At 39.9% G+C, this 16,555-nt stretch overlaps 1 protein-coding gene across 1 annotated transcript in view; it reads left to right on the top strand.

Moving 5' to 3' along the window:
- The window catches only part of arid1b (AT rich interactive domain 1B (SWI1-like)), a 457,745-nt gene that overhangs the window by 16,672 nt on the left and 424,518 nt on the right, over nucleotides 1–16,555 (top strand).

Below are 16,555 nucleotides of genomic sequence, written 5' to 3'. Positions count from 1 at the left end.
ATTTTTTGCTCAAGATTCCAGAATGTGCATAACACTGCTAGTTGCTATTATACCTGCCTATTGAGTTACAGTGATTGGAGTACAAGGATAACTAGATTCTTCAAGAAACTGATATATTTCCATATAACCATATAACAATTACAGCATGGAAACAGGCCATCTCGACCTTTCTAGTCCGTGCCGAACACATAATCTCCCCTAGTCCCATATACCTGTGCTCAGACCATAACCCTCCATTCCCTTCCCATCCATATAACTATCCAATTTATTTTTAAATGATAAAAACGAACCTGCCTCCACCACCTTCACTGGAAGCTCATTCCACACAGCTACCACTCTCTGAGTAAAGAAGTTCCCCCTCATGTTACCCCTAAACGTCTGTCCCTTAATTCTCAAGTCATGTCCCCTTGTTTGAATCTTCCCTACTCTCAGTGGGAAAAGCTTATCCACGTCAACTCTGTCTATCCCTCTCATCATTTTAAACACCTCTATCAAGTCCCCCCTTAACCTTCTGCGCTCCAAAGAATAAAACCCTAACTTGTTCAACCTTTCTCTGTAACTTAGTTGCTGAAACCCAGGCAACATTCTAGTAAATTTCCTCTGTACTCTCTCTATTTTGTTGACATCCTTCCTATAATTAGGCGACCAAAATTGTACACCATACTCCAAAATTGGCCTCACCAATGCCTTGTACAATTTTAACATTACATTCCAACTTCTATACTCATTTCAATCTTATTATTTGGAGAAAACAATATTCCACCTCTTCATTTTTCTATCAAGATGATGACCTTGGATTTTCCCCACAGACACACGAAACTGCACAAGAAACTTGATGGCAGAATCTTGAGTAAACAAAACACGCTGCTGGTGCAACTCGGCAGATCAGCCGGCATTGGTGGAGGGGATGGATAGACAGTGCTTCAAGTCTGGATCCTTCTTCAGACTAGAACTGAAATGTCGTATATCCATTTCCACCACGGATGCTGCCTGACCCACTTATTCTTCCATTACTTTTTTGGGAACATTTCTCCCTTCAGCAAGACCCATCCCATCTGAACCAGATATTCAAACATTTTGCGTGCAAATGTATTTTCCAATGTCACCTTTATTCATTTCTTACCCAAACCGCAATCAAATAACGTTATTCTTTTCCTCGAAGAAGAATGCACTATGGAACACAAGCACTATATTAATTGTCTCATCCAAGATAGAAACAAAATGCTGGACTGAAAGTTTATAGAAGGGTCTCAACCCGAAATGTCACCCATTCCTTCTCTCCAGAGATGCTGCCTGTCCTGCTGTGTTCCTCCAGCATTTCATGCCTTTCTTTGGTGTAAGCCAGCATCTGCAGTTCCTTCCTACACATATTGTCTCATCCATATCATTGTCCTCCATGAGTAAATTTTCTTTTTATCTTTCATCCCACTTCTCTCTTCTATTTATACGCACACAGAATATTAAAAAATGTATACATTTGCCCCTCTTATTTTTGTGTCTCTAATCAGCCCAATTCTTGCATGCATTAATAAAGTGCTGCGCATCTGGCACTCTTTATTTTTTTTATGTTACTCTCCAGTATGTTTGCTCATCCATAAAAGTCTGACTTTAATTTCCCAACCATTCTCCTCTACATGAATGAATGGCCATCCATTTAACATGGGTGGAGCTGAGAAATAAAAAGGGGATGATCACCTTATAGTGCATGCACAAGAGCACACATAGTCAATGTGAATTAGAAGAACAAATGTGTTGTGAGATTCCAGGTAACTGCAGGACTAATAGAGTTGTCATTGTAGGGGATTTTAACTTTCCCAATATAGACTAGGACTGCCAAAAGTGTCAAGGGCTTTTAATGGGTGGAATTTGTGAAAATGTATTCAAGAACATCTCCTGAGGCAATATGTAGTGTGCCCTCCAAGGGAGAGGGCACCCTTGAGAAATTGGGGCGGACAAGTGATTGTGCTGTCGGGTGAGATTTTTGGGACTAGTGACCACATTCTATTCGCTTTAAAATAGTTATGGATAAGGACAGGGTGGGCCCACAAGTTAAAGTTCTAATTTGGGGCACTGCCAATTTTGATGACATGAGACAGTTAATGGGAGATCTCTTGAGGACAGTCCATATTATGGTTGAGGAGGGACTGAATGTCCCAGGGCATGCTGGAGGTTGATAAATTGACTTGGCCAGATTGGATATATTTGAAAACGCTGTGGAAAGCTGGAGAATAAATTGTGGATAGGAAGTGAACTGCAGATGCTGGTTTAAACCGAAGATAGACACAAAATGCTGGAGTAACTCAGTGGGACAGGCAGCATCTCTGGAGAGAAGGAATGGGTGATGTTTTGGATTGAGACCCTTCTTCAAATTGTGGGAGGCTGGCAGAGATATATGAATTATAGTTAGACACGGGCGAGGTGCCGGATAATTGGAGGGTGGCTAACGTGCCTCTATTTAAGAGGGACTGCAAGGACAGGCCTGGAAACCCTTGCTTGCGAATTTGATTGGAATTCTTTGAAGTAGTAACCAAAAGGTTGACGAGGGCGAAGCCATAAACAGTGTCTATGCAGTCTTCAGCAAAGCCTTCAAGGTTCCATATGGTAGGCTGCTCTGGAACGTTACAATGCATGGGATGCAGGGAGATCCAGCTAACTGGATACAGAATTGACATCCTGGAAGAAAGCAGGGGGTGGTCGTGGATGGTTGCCCTTCGGTCTGATGGCATGTGACTAGTGATGTGCCTCGGGGGTCGGTGATGGGTCCATTGTTGTTAGTAGTTTACACCAACGGTGATTTGGATGAGAATGTACGAGACCTGATTAGTAATTTTGCAGATGACACTAAAGTAGGTGGTATTGATATCGAAGATGGCTGTCAATAATTACAGCAGAATCTAGATCGGGTGGGCAAGAGGAATGGTTAATGGAGTTTAATGCAAATATGTGCGAAGTGTTACATTTAGGGAAGTCAAACCAGGACCTTCACAGGGACATAGTTTCCTGAAAGTGGTGTCACAAATAGATAGGGTGGTAATAAAGGCTTTTGGTAACTTGGCTGTCATCATATAGGGCATTGAATATAGAAGTTATATTACAGTTGTACAAGACGTTGATAGGGCCATATTTGGAGTACTGTGTTCAGTTTTGGTTATCATACTAATGGAAGAATGTAATTAATCGAGAAAGAGTGCAGTGAAGATTTGCAAGGATGTTGCCAGGATAAGAGGGGCTGAGCTATAGGGTGAGCTTGGACTTTATTCCTTGGATTGCTGGAGGCTGAGGGATGCTCTTATGGAGGTGTATAAAATTATGAGGGGAACAGATTGGTTGTATGCCCAGTCTTTTACTTGGGGTAAGGGAATCAAAAACCAGAGCATATAGGTTTAAAGTGAAGGAGTAAGATTTAATGGGAATCTGAGCAGCAACTTTTTCCAATTCAGGTGGTGTGTAGAAGGAACAAGCTGCCGGAGGAAGTAATTGAGGCAGGTACTATAGCATTTAAAATACATTTGGACAGGTATACGGATAGGGAAGATGGAGAGGAATATACGCCATACGTGGGCAACTGTGACTAACTTTGGGGCATCTTGGCATAGATGAGGGGCAGAAGGGCTTGTTTCCATGCTTTATAACTAACTTTTAAAGACTTCCCATTGTTACATTATATTTTTGCCACAAGCTTTGATTTTGAATTATTTGTGCCAGAACACTTCATAAAGTGAGTTTATTCTTCTCCAATTAGCTCTCTTTAATTTGGAGTTGTCTCTATACTTTCTCACAGCTGTTGTGATCTTTGTGATATAACTGTTTCCTGTATGTTTTTCCACTGATATAAAACAACCTAGCTAATTTTCAGTTTTATGGCAGTGATTCCATCTGTATGAGCACTTCAACAGCTATGGAGCAAAGGAAATAGGCAACGTTTCGGGTCCAAATCCTTCTTTAGGCTAATGTGAGGGTGGGGTGGACTGGAAGAAGAAAGGATTTACATTGGCCCTCACTCTGGCCCGGTGGCTCAACACTTCAACTCCCCCTCCCATTCCGAATCCGACCTTTCTCTCCTGGGCCTCCTCCATGACTAGAGTGAGGACCACCGTAAATTGGAGGAGCAGCACGTCATATTTTGCTTGGGCAGTTTGCACCCTAGCGGTATGAACATTGACTTCTCTAATTTCAGGTAGTCCCTACTTCTCCTCCCCTTCCCAGCTCTCCCTCAGCCCACATGTAAAACTTGAGACTGAGCATGGTATTGATTGATACGCAACAAGTCTCATTTAATATTTGACCATGTGCTATTTTTAACCATTAAAAACAAGGCTAGGCCTTGTTTCAGTTCAGTGTAAAACCGTATGTTTCAGAAAGTATTTAGCCAGTGACCCGTCTGTCTCCATCTCCCCTCCCCCGCCCACTAATTACAGTGTGGCATTTAAGAATTATAGAATAGAATAGTTTCATTTGTCATTTACCGGTTGCAAGCATGGAGGTATGGCTTGAATTCCTATTCTGCTTCGATAAGATAACATCCAGCTTTAGAAATAAACTTATTTATAGTAGAATACTAAGGCACAAACATGGCCATTTGATTCATTCTGCTATAACATTTCACAAAGGCGTCAAATTAGTTGTTCTCTGTTCTTTTTAACTACCCTGAATTTGTTTTCCAGCTCAATTTTGGTATATCCAATCCCCTGTCATCATCTTTTCAGGCCATGCTTTCCAGGATACAATTTACTTGTAATTTTAAACTTTCTCTCATATGTCCTCTTTTAACAAATGCTGATAATTACATAATGGACTTGACGAACCCTTTTACCTAATTTTCGCCAGGGTTCATTAGTTGCTGACTTTAGAATTAAAAGTCCAGCCCACTTTACCTTTTTTCTTGTGGACATCCCTGTGTTTAGATCACTTAACCTACACCAGAAGAAAGACAAAACTTAGTACTGTATCTTTAATAATGCATGGCTTTGCAAAGCCGTTGGGGGAGATGTTTTTTCCGTGTGGAATCTCTGTGTGATTTATACATAAAAGAGGACCATTTGTCCTTGGTTTGCACTGGCTCTGTGTTAGAGTATGCAGCTGGGCTATTCCCTTTTGCTTCCCCCCCCATAACACTGCAAATTTCCATCTCTCTTCACTCATTCCACCACTAGTTGTATCTCCTTGTAATCCTTTTGAAGCATAGCTGACTGCTTTGACATTTGTTATCTGCAAATTTCATTTGCATTATTTGCTATTGATAATTCATCCAACTGTTTACAGAACAGGTGAAAGCAAAGTAATTTAGTACAAGATAATTTTTACAAACGTTACTGTGCCTTTTCATTAGTCATGCTATGAAATGGCCTACAGAATTTTCAGAATCTTTTCATGAAATGAAATAATAAAATTAGAAAGGCTATTTTTCACCAATTTTTATATTGGTGAAAAAAGATCAAGGTCAAGCAAAGAATATTTTTCTTGAAATATAATATATGCCACGATCTAGTCTACACAAGGCCAGACATTGCGCATTGGCCTACAATATCTGTGCTGATCATGATGCCAAATTAAACTAATCCCTTCTGCCTTTTTGTGATCCGTACCACTTCATTCCTTGTGTATGCACCAATCTGAAAGCCTCAATTTATCAATACTACTTCCACCATTATCTGTGGCAGCAAGTTCTGAGCACTACCACTCTCTGTGTATATAAACAAAACAATCCCTGGACATCTCCCTTTAAACTTACCCCCTCACCTTAAAACTATGTTCCCTAGTATTTGATTCAGATGCCTTGGGATATTAGTACGCATTGCACAAATTTCACTATCCTTCATGCCCTTCCTAAATACTGATTCAAAATATTTGTTTAGTACCATGATACATTCTCTGACACCAAGCATAAATTTCCTTCTTCCTTTTAATGTATGCATAAAATGCAATGCAAATCCCTTTAATCCTACATGCCATGTTTATTTCATGGGCCCCTTTGACCTTCCTAAGTCCCTGTTTGAATTCTTGACCTGCTTTCTTTATATTCATCAAAAGCCCTGCCTGATTTCATTTTCCTAAACCTGACATATGCTTCCTTTTCCTTTTGACCAAATTGACGGCTCTCTTTGTCTCTTCCTGGAACATGCCAGTCCTGAACGCTGATCAGCTGGTCTTTAAACACCTCCCATATATTAGATGCCCAATAACTGCTGCTCCCAATTTACTCTCCCTAGCTCCTACCTAATAATGTTACAATTTGCCCTCCCCAATTTTGTACTTTCCCTCGAGGTCCAGATTTATTCTTATTCATAACTATCTTTAAACAAGTGGTCCTATTCCCAAAATGTTCAATCACTGAAATGCCAGTGACCTGGCCCATGTGTCCCTCCTCTCATTGGACTCTCCACATACTATTTCAAGAAACCTTTTTGGATATACCTAACAAATTCTACCTCATCTAAGCCTCTTATACTAAGGAAGTTCCAATCAATATTGGGGAAGTTAAAGCCACCCAATACGATAACTCTGATGCATTAACATTTTTCCATACTCTGTCTACATATCTGTTCATCTATCTTCCGCTGGCTATTCATAAGCTTAGTGTATAATCCTATCAGAATAATTGCACCGTATTTCTGAACACTACCCATATTACCGCTGTGGATAAAATCTCCAATGTTCCTCTCTGAATGTAGCTGTAGCATTCTCCCAGGTTAGTGATGCCCACTGTACCTCTTACTCTCTCGATCGCATCTGAAACGTCAAAACCCTGGAACATTGAGCCACCAGTCATGTTCCCTCTCACAACCAGGTCTCTGTCATGATCACACAATCATAGTGCCATGCACTGATCCTGGTTCTAAAGTTATTTGCTTTGCCCATAATACTCCTTGTATTGAAATAAACTCATTTCAGCCCATCAGTCTCAACATTTTCATTAACCTGTCGCAGCTCGTCCTTCCTTTTGAGTGTTACTTACTTATAACTTCTATCTTTCAGTTCAGTCCTTCCACTTGTGATAATGTTGCTCTGGTTTCTGTGATTCTTGACACTGGTTTAAACCCTCATGAGCAGCACTAGTGAAGCTCCCTGTGAGGATATTGTTTTTTCCCTCCAGTTCGGGTGCAACTTGTCTTTCTTGTGCCGGTCCAACATGCCATGGAAGAGAGCCCAATGATTTGTATATCAAAAATTCTTCCTCCTGCACCAGTTCCTTAGCCACATATTGAAAAACATTATTTTTATATTTCTTGCCTCAGTAGTTTGTGGCGCAGGTAGTAATTGTTGTACAGGTATTACAATTCCGGAGGTCCTGTTTTTTTTACCCGACTTCCTAAATTTGCGTTGTAGGGCCTCCTTTCCCTCCGAAATGAAATACTTGGAGTTAAATTAAGTTGGTGCTAAAGAATTGCAGCCACTGGTTGTTGGTCACTTTTCTGCATACAGGATTTAATTTTCTAATGCTGAAATACTTTTAATATAGTTTAGTATTTCTATTTTTTTTTGTCTAAAGAAGGATTCTGATCCGGGATGTTACCTATCCATATTCTCCAGAATGCTACCTGACCCGTTGAGTTACTCCAGCACTCTTTTTTTTTTTGTAAACCAGCTTCTGCAGTTGCTTGTTGCTATATTTCCTAAGAATATTTGTACTTAATTCAATAAAATACACAATATAATGAGTAGACATTTGTTCCTTCTGTCATTCAACAAGATCATGGCAAATTTTAGAGTCTTACAGTACAGAAACGGGCCTTTGGCCTAACTTGCCCATGCTGACCAAGATGCCCCATCTATACTAGTTCCACTTGCCTACGTTTGTTTTATATCCCACCAAACCTTTCCTATTCATGTATCTGTCCAAATGTCTTTTAAATATTATGGTACTTCCTCAACTACCTCCTCTTGTAGCTCGCTCCACATGCTACCCACCCGCCTTGTCGATAAAGCTGCCCTCTGGTTTCTACTAAATCTTCCCCCATTCGACTTAAATCTATGTCCTCTGGTTCATGATTCTCATCCTCTTGGTAAAATACTATGTTCACCCTATCTATTTCCTTCATGAACTCGTATATCTCTCTACGGTTTCCCTCCGCCTCTTGCACTCCAAGGAATACAATCCTAGTCTGCCCAACCTCTCCCTATATCGCGCCTCCCTCAACTTTATTTTGCACCCATTCTCCATATCCTTTGATTTCAGTAATAACCAGGTCTATGAGTTTTGTTTATGAATGCAATCAATGATTTCTCTGGAGTCCTTTTTTAAATTCTCTGCATTACTCATAAATGGTCTACCCGTTGTTTTTTGACTTTGAACCCCATTTCCTGATGCAATGGATACAGTGTGCTCTGTCTACCCTGTTGAGCCTTCTAAGAACTTGTGCATTCAATGTTTCATATTGCTAGAGAATAGAGGTCTGACCTGCATTGCCTCTCCTGATACAACACATCTTCCATCAGAAGAACCTGTCTGTGCATGAGGATCTTTGTGTACTCTCTCGGTAGCAAGTATATCCTCTTTTAGTCAATATTGTACGTGATGCTCCAGGTCAGGCCCTATTTAGTTATACTATAATATCTTTCTTCTTGTGCTCTGATTTTCTCCACGAAAGCCTCTTTGCAGAGAGGTGCAAGGAGCTGGAAATGCTGGTTTACAAAAAAGGACTGGAAGTGTTGGAGTAATTCGATGGGTCAGGTAGCATTTCTGGAGACTGTGGATAGGTGACATTTCTGGTTGGGACCCTTCTTCTGAGTAGACTGTCTCTTTACATCTTCACCACTAATTCTTCAATTGTTTCATGGCGATAACAAACGTGAAAACGTTCTCATTGGAATCCTCGGCCAGATAGTTTAACAAATCTGCTAGAGTGAGTTTGGTCAACAGACTGACTCCTCCCAAAGAGAATCAGTGAACAAAGATGAGTTTTTACGGCAGGCTGACACCACTTTGGTTGTCATTATTAATGCTTTTTAAAAAAAAAATTATTAAACTTCATGGGTGCTAAGATTAGGAAAATAGTTGTTGGCCCCTTTGACCATAATGCTTAGCATTGATTTCTGGAGGTACGTCAGTAAAGATAAATGCTTGAAATTTATTGTGGTATAAATCTGAGAGCAAGTATGTCTGCGCGTGATCTGTTAAATGAGGAAGTTCAGCCATTCCTGTAAGTAATACTCTTCATCTCCACAGGGTGTGCTGTTAGAGGTTTTGCAAATAAAATTCATATTTTTCTCACTATAAAAAGCAAACTCTTGAATAGGCTGTGTTGCATTTTGATGGATTTTTAAATCACAATCAGCTGCTGAGCAATTTGTCTCTGAGGGGAATAAATCATGGAAAATAATTTATTTCCTTCCATGACTGAATTCCACCGATTTTTGAATTGATTTCTCCGAGTCCACCTTTACCCCATACAGTCACTTCATCTTTTTGTGTGATGGTTTAGAGATTCCCTGTGATGTATTATTTCCTTTTTTGTCTGATGTCTAGGAATTCAGTCCGTTTTCCTGTATGTGGTTTGTGTACTGCTTGTGGGTTTTATTACTCCTAAATATCACCATCCTTGAACGTTAATTTTAAATTAGATCGTCAAATAGGCGCAGTAGTTAAGTCCAGCTTCTTTCATTTAAGGCAGCTGGCAAAGGTGAAGCCCATTCTTGAACGACAGCATTTTGAAACAGTAATCCATGGCTTCATTACGTCTCGGCTGGATTACTGTAACGCACTTTATTTTGGAGTTAGCCAATCTTCCCTTGCACGTCTCCAGTTGGTTCAGAATGCTGCTGCTCGCCTTTTAACTGGAACACGTAAGAGGGAGCACATAACGCCTATTCTGGCCTCCCTCCACTGGCTGCCTGTGTACTTTAGAGTTCATTTTAAGATTCTTTTATTTATTTTTAAATCTTTAAATGGTCTCGCCCCACCTTTAAATGGTCTCGCCCCATCTCTGAGCTGCTTCATCCCTACGCTCCAGCTCGGTGCCTCAGACCAGCTGATCAGCTGCTCCTGGAGGTACCGAGGTCTAAGCGGAAGCTCAGAGAGGATAGAGCTGTGGTTCCCAACGTGGGGCATACGCCCCACAGGGGGGCAATTTGATTTTTAAGGGGGGCAATTGAGCGCGACTGAGGAGGTCTGGGGCCAAATTTTCGATTTTTATTTTTTGGGATTTTCCATCAGGTAAACATATGTAGTTTATGTTTCAGATGTTATTTTGAGTATATAATTTTTTTGGGGTAAAAAAGGTCTTTATTGTGTAGTTATTTTTTGAAGCTTGTTTAAACCAAGGTATTGGCGTTTTAAGCTTCTTCAGCTGAAACGGAGTTCACTTTTTAAATGATAATTATATATCACCACATGTGGGGGGGCATCAGGATTTTAGAGGTGATTAGGTGGGGCATGGCCAAAAAAAGGTTGGGGACCACTGGGATAGAGCCTTCTCTGTTGCTGCTCCGACATTATGGAACACTCTACCTTTGCACATTAGACAGGCCCCCTCACTGTCCATTTTCAAAACTAGTCTTAAAACCCTTTTCTATTCCTTGGCTTTCGCCCCTGCATGAGACTTTGCTCTTGTTTTAGTATTTCTATTATTGTTTTTTATTTTTTTCCTGTCTTTTAATGTTTTTATTGTTTTGTTTTATGTTTATGATTAGTCATGTACAACACTTTGTTGCAACAGTGGTTGTTTTTAAAGTGCTCTATAAATAAAGTTCAGTTCAGTTAAATTGAGCTTTTGAATTTTTGTGAAAAATTCAATTACCTTAAATGTCCATCACACACACACACACACACACACACACACACACACACACACACACACACACACACACACACACACACACACACACACACACACACACACACACACACACACACACACACACACACACACACACACACACACACACACAACAAAGCAATGTTTTAACTTTTAATTGTTTAACCGTTTTTGCTTCCAGCAGCTCCCAGGTGTTAGTGAATGTTTGTACATGTAGAATATATTCCCACACATTTACAAAAAACAATTACTCCCGTAACAGCTGGTTGAAATGAGGGCTGTACCTCTTTCAGTATCTAAGATGTTTTGAGTGCATCTGGCTGTGCTTGCTGAAATAGCTACTTTGTCGAGTTGGAGGTTTTAGTGAAATGCTGCACTTGGGATCTTATTGCGAGATAGAACATTGCCAAGAGGAGAGCAGCTATTGATTTTAGAGCAGTGGAAGATCTGTCTGAATATTTGTGTGTGAAGCTGTCTGCTGCAAAAACAAACAGCTTAATGATAAATGAAGTTTATTTTTGTATTTTTAAGATGAGACATTTGAAACAGGGTTGTATGTGCTTCAGATGCAATTGAAATTGTTCCCTAAATTGTCAATTATTTATGTTTTTCAAATATGATGCACAGGCCAATTACCCATGTTAAGTTGCAAATCTTTTGCATTCTGCAAAATCCAACAATTAATGCAAAACAAAATTTACTTGTGTTTTGCTTATAGCCTGATCACATTCAGGTTTTAAGTAAGGAAAGACTGGCTGCTTTTGAATGATTACATTTCACATGTATCTAGAAATGTTTGTGACAGATTGGTATTTGCGAACCCTTTTTAATTGGGACATCTTTATACTGAGTAATTGATTAGAACTGGTTTCCTTTTTAGAGATACTTTTTGTTTGATGACGAGGCACTCAAGACAGTGAATTTGTCTCTGGAATTTTGTTTGATTTCAGTAATTGAACTCATGACTGCTGTAAGAATGCATTTTCCTTTTATTGTAAATTAACGATCCTCTGAAAAGTTCTGACTGGACAGAAGTTTAATTCTATGTTTGTTGGCAACCTTCAGATCTTGCAACCAAATAGCTACATTGTGTGTGTGTGTAGGAAGCAACTGCAGATGTGGGTTTACACTAAAGATAGACACAAAATGCTGGGAGTAACTCAGTTGGACAGGCTGCATCTCTGGAGAGAAGGGGTGATTGAGTTGTGATGGTGGATTTTTAATCCAGGCAATTCACAGATTATGCTGGAGTAACTCAGCGGGACAGGCAGCATCTCTGGAGAGAAGGAATGGGTGACGTTTCGGATCGAGACCCTTCTTCAGTCTGAAGAAAGGTCTCCAGAGATGCTGCCTGTCCGCCTGAGTTACTCCAGCATTTTGTGTTTAACTTTGAGGTCAATTTGGACCCATATATTCTGATATGTAGTCTGAAGAAGAGTCTCGACCCGAAACATCACCCATTCCTTCTCTCCAGAGATGCCTACATCCTTTACTTGAATTACTCCAGCATTTAATGTCTATCTTTGATTTAAACCAGCATCTGCAGTTCCTTTCCACTCGTATATTCTGCTGCAGGCTGAGCAAGAAATGCTTGTTGCAGTGTGTTCATGGTTTGGAAGAGGGTGGGCAGTGTTATTATTAATTAATACATTCTGTTTTGGTGTGATGCTTGGGTGGGGCACTAGGGCTTTTTAAATTATTTCTTTATTACGGGCCAGAGGGCATTGGTAATGCTCAGCTGATTTGGCAAAGCTGATTAGACCTGTGTCTATCCATTCAAATGAAACTTTATTTTCTGCTTTGCCTTAATTTAAAACCTAGTGTGTAAGAATTGTGATCTATTACGATATTAGCGAGCACATGAATGAATGATGACTTTTATGGAATTAAGTTGAAAGTTTCAGTCAACTAATATAATTTGACTTGGTTTGAGAACAAAATTGCATTTGTTAATGGTGGAAAAGTAGATGCATTGTTTATGCCTAAAAAGACTTGCAGAATTGATAGTCGTCCTGTAAAGGAATCTTGTTAAAGCTGATAACGGCTTGGTTGTACTGACTCTGTCCATCAGTGCCAGATAATTTTCTGCTAAATAGACCCACAGGGTTGGTTTTAACATTATCTAATAGCTTTTCCAACAGAAAGTCTGGTTGTTGAGACAAGATAATCAATATAGTGCTGTTTGTTAAAACTTGTACATTAAAGGTAATCAATGATCAATAATCATTTAAATAAGAACATTGCTTTACACAATTGGGACAGTTCTGGGTGGTGGAACGTTGGCTTATAACTGAATTTTCTGAGAGAATAATTGATTTGTAAGGTGAATTCAAAGGCTTGAGGATGAACCTACTGCTGAAATATGCCGATGCTGAAATCTTGAGCAAAACACCAAGTGCTGGAGGAACTCTGGGTCAGTATCTGTCAAGGGAAATGGACATTACATGTCAAGGTTCCTAAAGACTGAAGAAGAGTGCTGGCCTGAAAAGTAACCTGCTCATTTCCCTCCACGGGTGTTGCTTGACCCGCTGAGTTTCTCCAGCACTTTCCACAAATTAACATTAATTCAGCACTGCACCAAGTGCAAGTAAAGTGCAAGGCTGTGCCTTACCTATTTAACTACAAACCTTTCCTATCCCATTCCTGCTCAAAGCTTTTAAATGTCTTTATTATGCCCCCTTCAATCACTTCCTATAGCAGTTTTTTCCACATATGCATCACCCTCTGTGAAATAGTTGCTCCTCAGATCCCTTAAATTTTCCACTCCACCATAAACTTTTGCCTTCATGTTTAAAACTCCCTTTCCTTGGTAAAAAGGCCGTGGCTATTCTCCCTATCCATGATTTAATAAACCTCTAAGATCACCCCTCTGACTCCTGTGCTCTAAGAAAGAAAGTCCTAGCCTATCCATCCTCTCCTTATAAGGCAAATCCTCCAGTCTCGATAAAATCCTCGTCAATCCTTTTGGCAGCCTTTCCAGTTTAATGACATCCTTTCTATAGCAGGATGACCAGTAATGTAACACGACTCCAAAAGTGGCCTAGTACAACATTTTGGTGAAATATCCTATTCCAGAAAGTTTTGTTTAAGTACTTTGCAAGCAAAATTGTTCACGATATGAATGAGGTTGCACAACTGACTTTTTCTCGCATTGATTTTGCATATATTCCTTTATTTCCACAGTATTCTGTGAGCAGAGATTTCCCCCTGGGGTGAAATTAGACTTTTAGTGACATTGGTGTTTAATCTGCAATGAGCTTCAGCCAGAAGTCGAAGGCATCAGGGAGACCATCCATCTTGTACAATATCCTACCCTGCCCTTGCCGCCATTCCTCTGAGCTTTTTAACTGGAATGTTTATTATCGTGCCTGGCCTCTCATTTTCTGTCCTTGGTAGACTTGGGCATTCAAAGCTTTGATGATCTCGTGTCTGAACTTGCGTCAGTCACCACCCTGATCTTGTTATCAAAATCTTCTGTAGATTTGTCTAATTTTTATTTTTATAATTCCCCCCCCATCCTTCACTTCTGCACATATCACCAATTCTGGCCTCCCTACACTGGCTCCCGGTGCACTTTCGAGTTCATTTTAAGATACTGTTATTTGTTTTTAAATCTCTGAATGGGCTCGCCCCGCCTTACCTCTCTGAGCTGCTCCACCTATACGCTCCTGCCCGGTCCCTCAGGTCAGCTGGTCAGCTGCTCCTGGAGGTACCGAGGTCTAATCGGAAGCTCAGAGGGGATAGAGCCTTCTCTGTTGCTGCTCCGGCACTCTGGAACACCCTGCCGTTGCACATCAGACAGGCCCCCTCACTGTCCATCTTCAAATCCAGTGTTAAATCACATTTGTACTCCCTGGCTTTTGACCATGCCTGAGACTTTGCTTCTGTTTTTATTGTTTTTGATGTTTCTTTATTTTACATATCTTTTCCTACTTTTTCTTTTGATTGTTATTATTGGTGTGTATTAACTTTTTTGTCAATGATTAGTGATGTACAGCACTTTGTTGCAACTATGATTGTTTTTAAAGTGCTCTATAAATAAAATTATTATTATTATTATTATCCTTTAAAACTTCCCAAATATTTATTTTTTTACTGTTTCTAGACTTTTGAGCATTTGCTTTGTTAATCCATCCAGCATTACAGGTACTCCGTTCTGAAATAACGATATCTACTTTCCTAAAGTAACCATTCCCTCTTAGATATTCCTGAAACCTTTGGATTTTTCTTATCAACTGTAATGTCTCCTTGTGGCCACATGTCAGTGTTGGTTTGTCCAAGCTCCTGTCAATGACCTTCGGCTGTTCCAAGAAGTTAAAAGCCCCACAGAAACATTGCAAATTTTGCTTTATAATTGAAACCATTTTTTTGTTTTCTTGAGCATTGGCGTACTTTTTCCCCTTTTCTGGTGCATTTTCTGGTCCCTTTAACTTCAGGCGCATCTTAATATGAAGTAGGTGACGTGCCGAATTTAGGGATGCTGATTACTGGACTTGCCATTGGAGTCACCAGCTACAAAGATTAGAAATAGAACACCGAGGAGCTAATGGGCCATTCTTTGGAAAGTGAACCAAAATGTCACACACGTTACCAAATGGCATCACAAACTATAATACATTAAAAAAATGATTCATAAGAGATTCATCTTATTCATTGCTATTTTCCTACCTACAGAACTATAATGCATGTCTGCTAAAGATATGAACATTCTAGCTTCTTGAAAGATTTTAAGATAAAACTGAGTTATGAACAAAATGCTCCTGTGTGAGGCCACACACGTGACCAGTCATATTTGACCTCTGACCCCAAACAAACATTGTCAGTGTAACATAAATATTTCACTTGATAAACTTCAGAAAAAAAATATGGATCATATATATAGTGCAAAACAATATACAGGTAATGCTTTCAGAATTAGAAGAGATATATTCCACAATATTTCATATTTTTGGCCGCACACGTGGCCAAGAATGGGCCTAATGATGGTGAAGCTGATAATTGCAAGATTTGAATATTTTAAATAATCCTGAGATACACACTTAAGGCCTTGCCTTAACAAAAGGCATTGTCTTAATCTCTCTCCACCAACACCGCCTTTGCTTCAAAACTGGCTAAGTTCGCAGTTCCATTTGACCTTTTCCAAGAGTATTTACAATAGTTTAACTGGATATATTTTGCTGCTGTAATGCTGTTCTAAATAATCTAAGGTTTAACATTGAAGAATTAGGTGATAGCATATGCTAGGAACAATCGGTGAAGACGAGGATGCATCTGAGTGATCTTGGAAACCCAATATGCCAAATAGATGATATTGTGTAGGAAAGAACAGCAGATGCTGGATTAAATCGAAGATAGACACAAAACGCTGGAGTAACTCAGCGGGACCAGCAGCATCTCTGGAGAGAAGGAATGGGTGACACAAATTGCAGGCAGCACCTCTGGAGAGAAGGAGTGGGCACACAAATAATACAATAAATAATAGATAATATTGCTTAGTGTTTGCATTTTTGGTTTATGTTAAATTGCAAAGTATTGCCGGAAAGTTAGGATTGTAATTACGCAGCAGAAATGTTCAAGGTGGGTTTTGATCCTTAGTTTTAGTTTTCTTTAGCTTAGAGATACAGCATGGAAACAGACCCACTGAATCCATGCCGACTATTGGTTCCATTCTATCCCACTTTGGCACCCTACACACACTAGGGGCAATTTACAGAACCTAATTAACCCACTCGTCTTTGGGATGTGGGAGGAAACCGGAGCACCCGGAGAAAACTCACACGGTCACAGGGAGAACGTGCAAA

The sequence above is a fragment of the Leucoraja erinacea genome, chromosome 8 (genome assembly GCF_028641065.1).
Source record: "Leucoraja erinacea ecotype New England chromosome 8, Leri_hhj_1, whole genome shotgun sequence".
Taxonomy (NCBI): domain Eukaryota; kingdom Metazoa; phylum Chordata; class Chondrichthyes; order Rajiformes; family Rajidae; genus Leucoraja; species Leucoraja erinaceus.
Note: the sequence above shows the minus strand (reverse complement) of the source record. Positions and strands in the feature narration are given on the sequence as shown.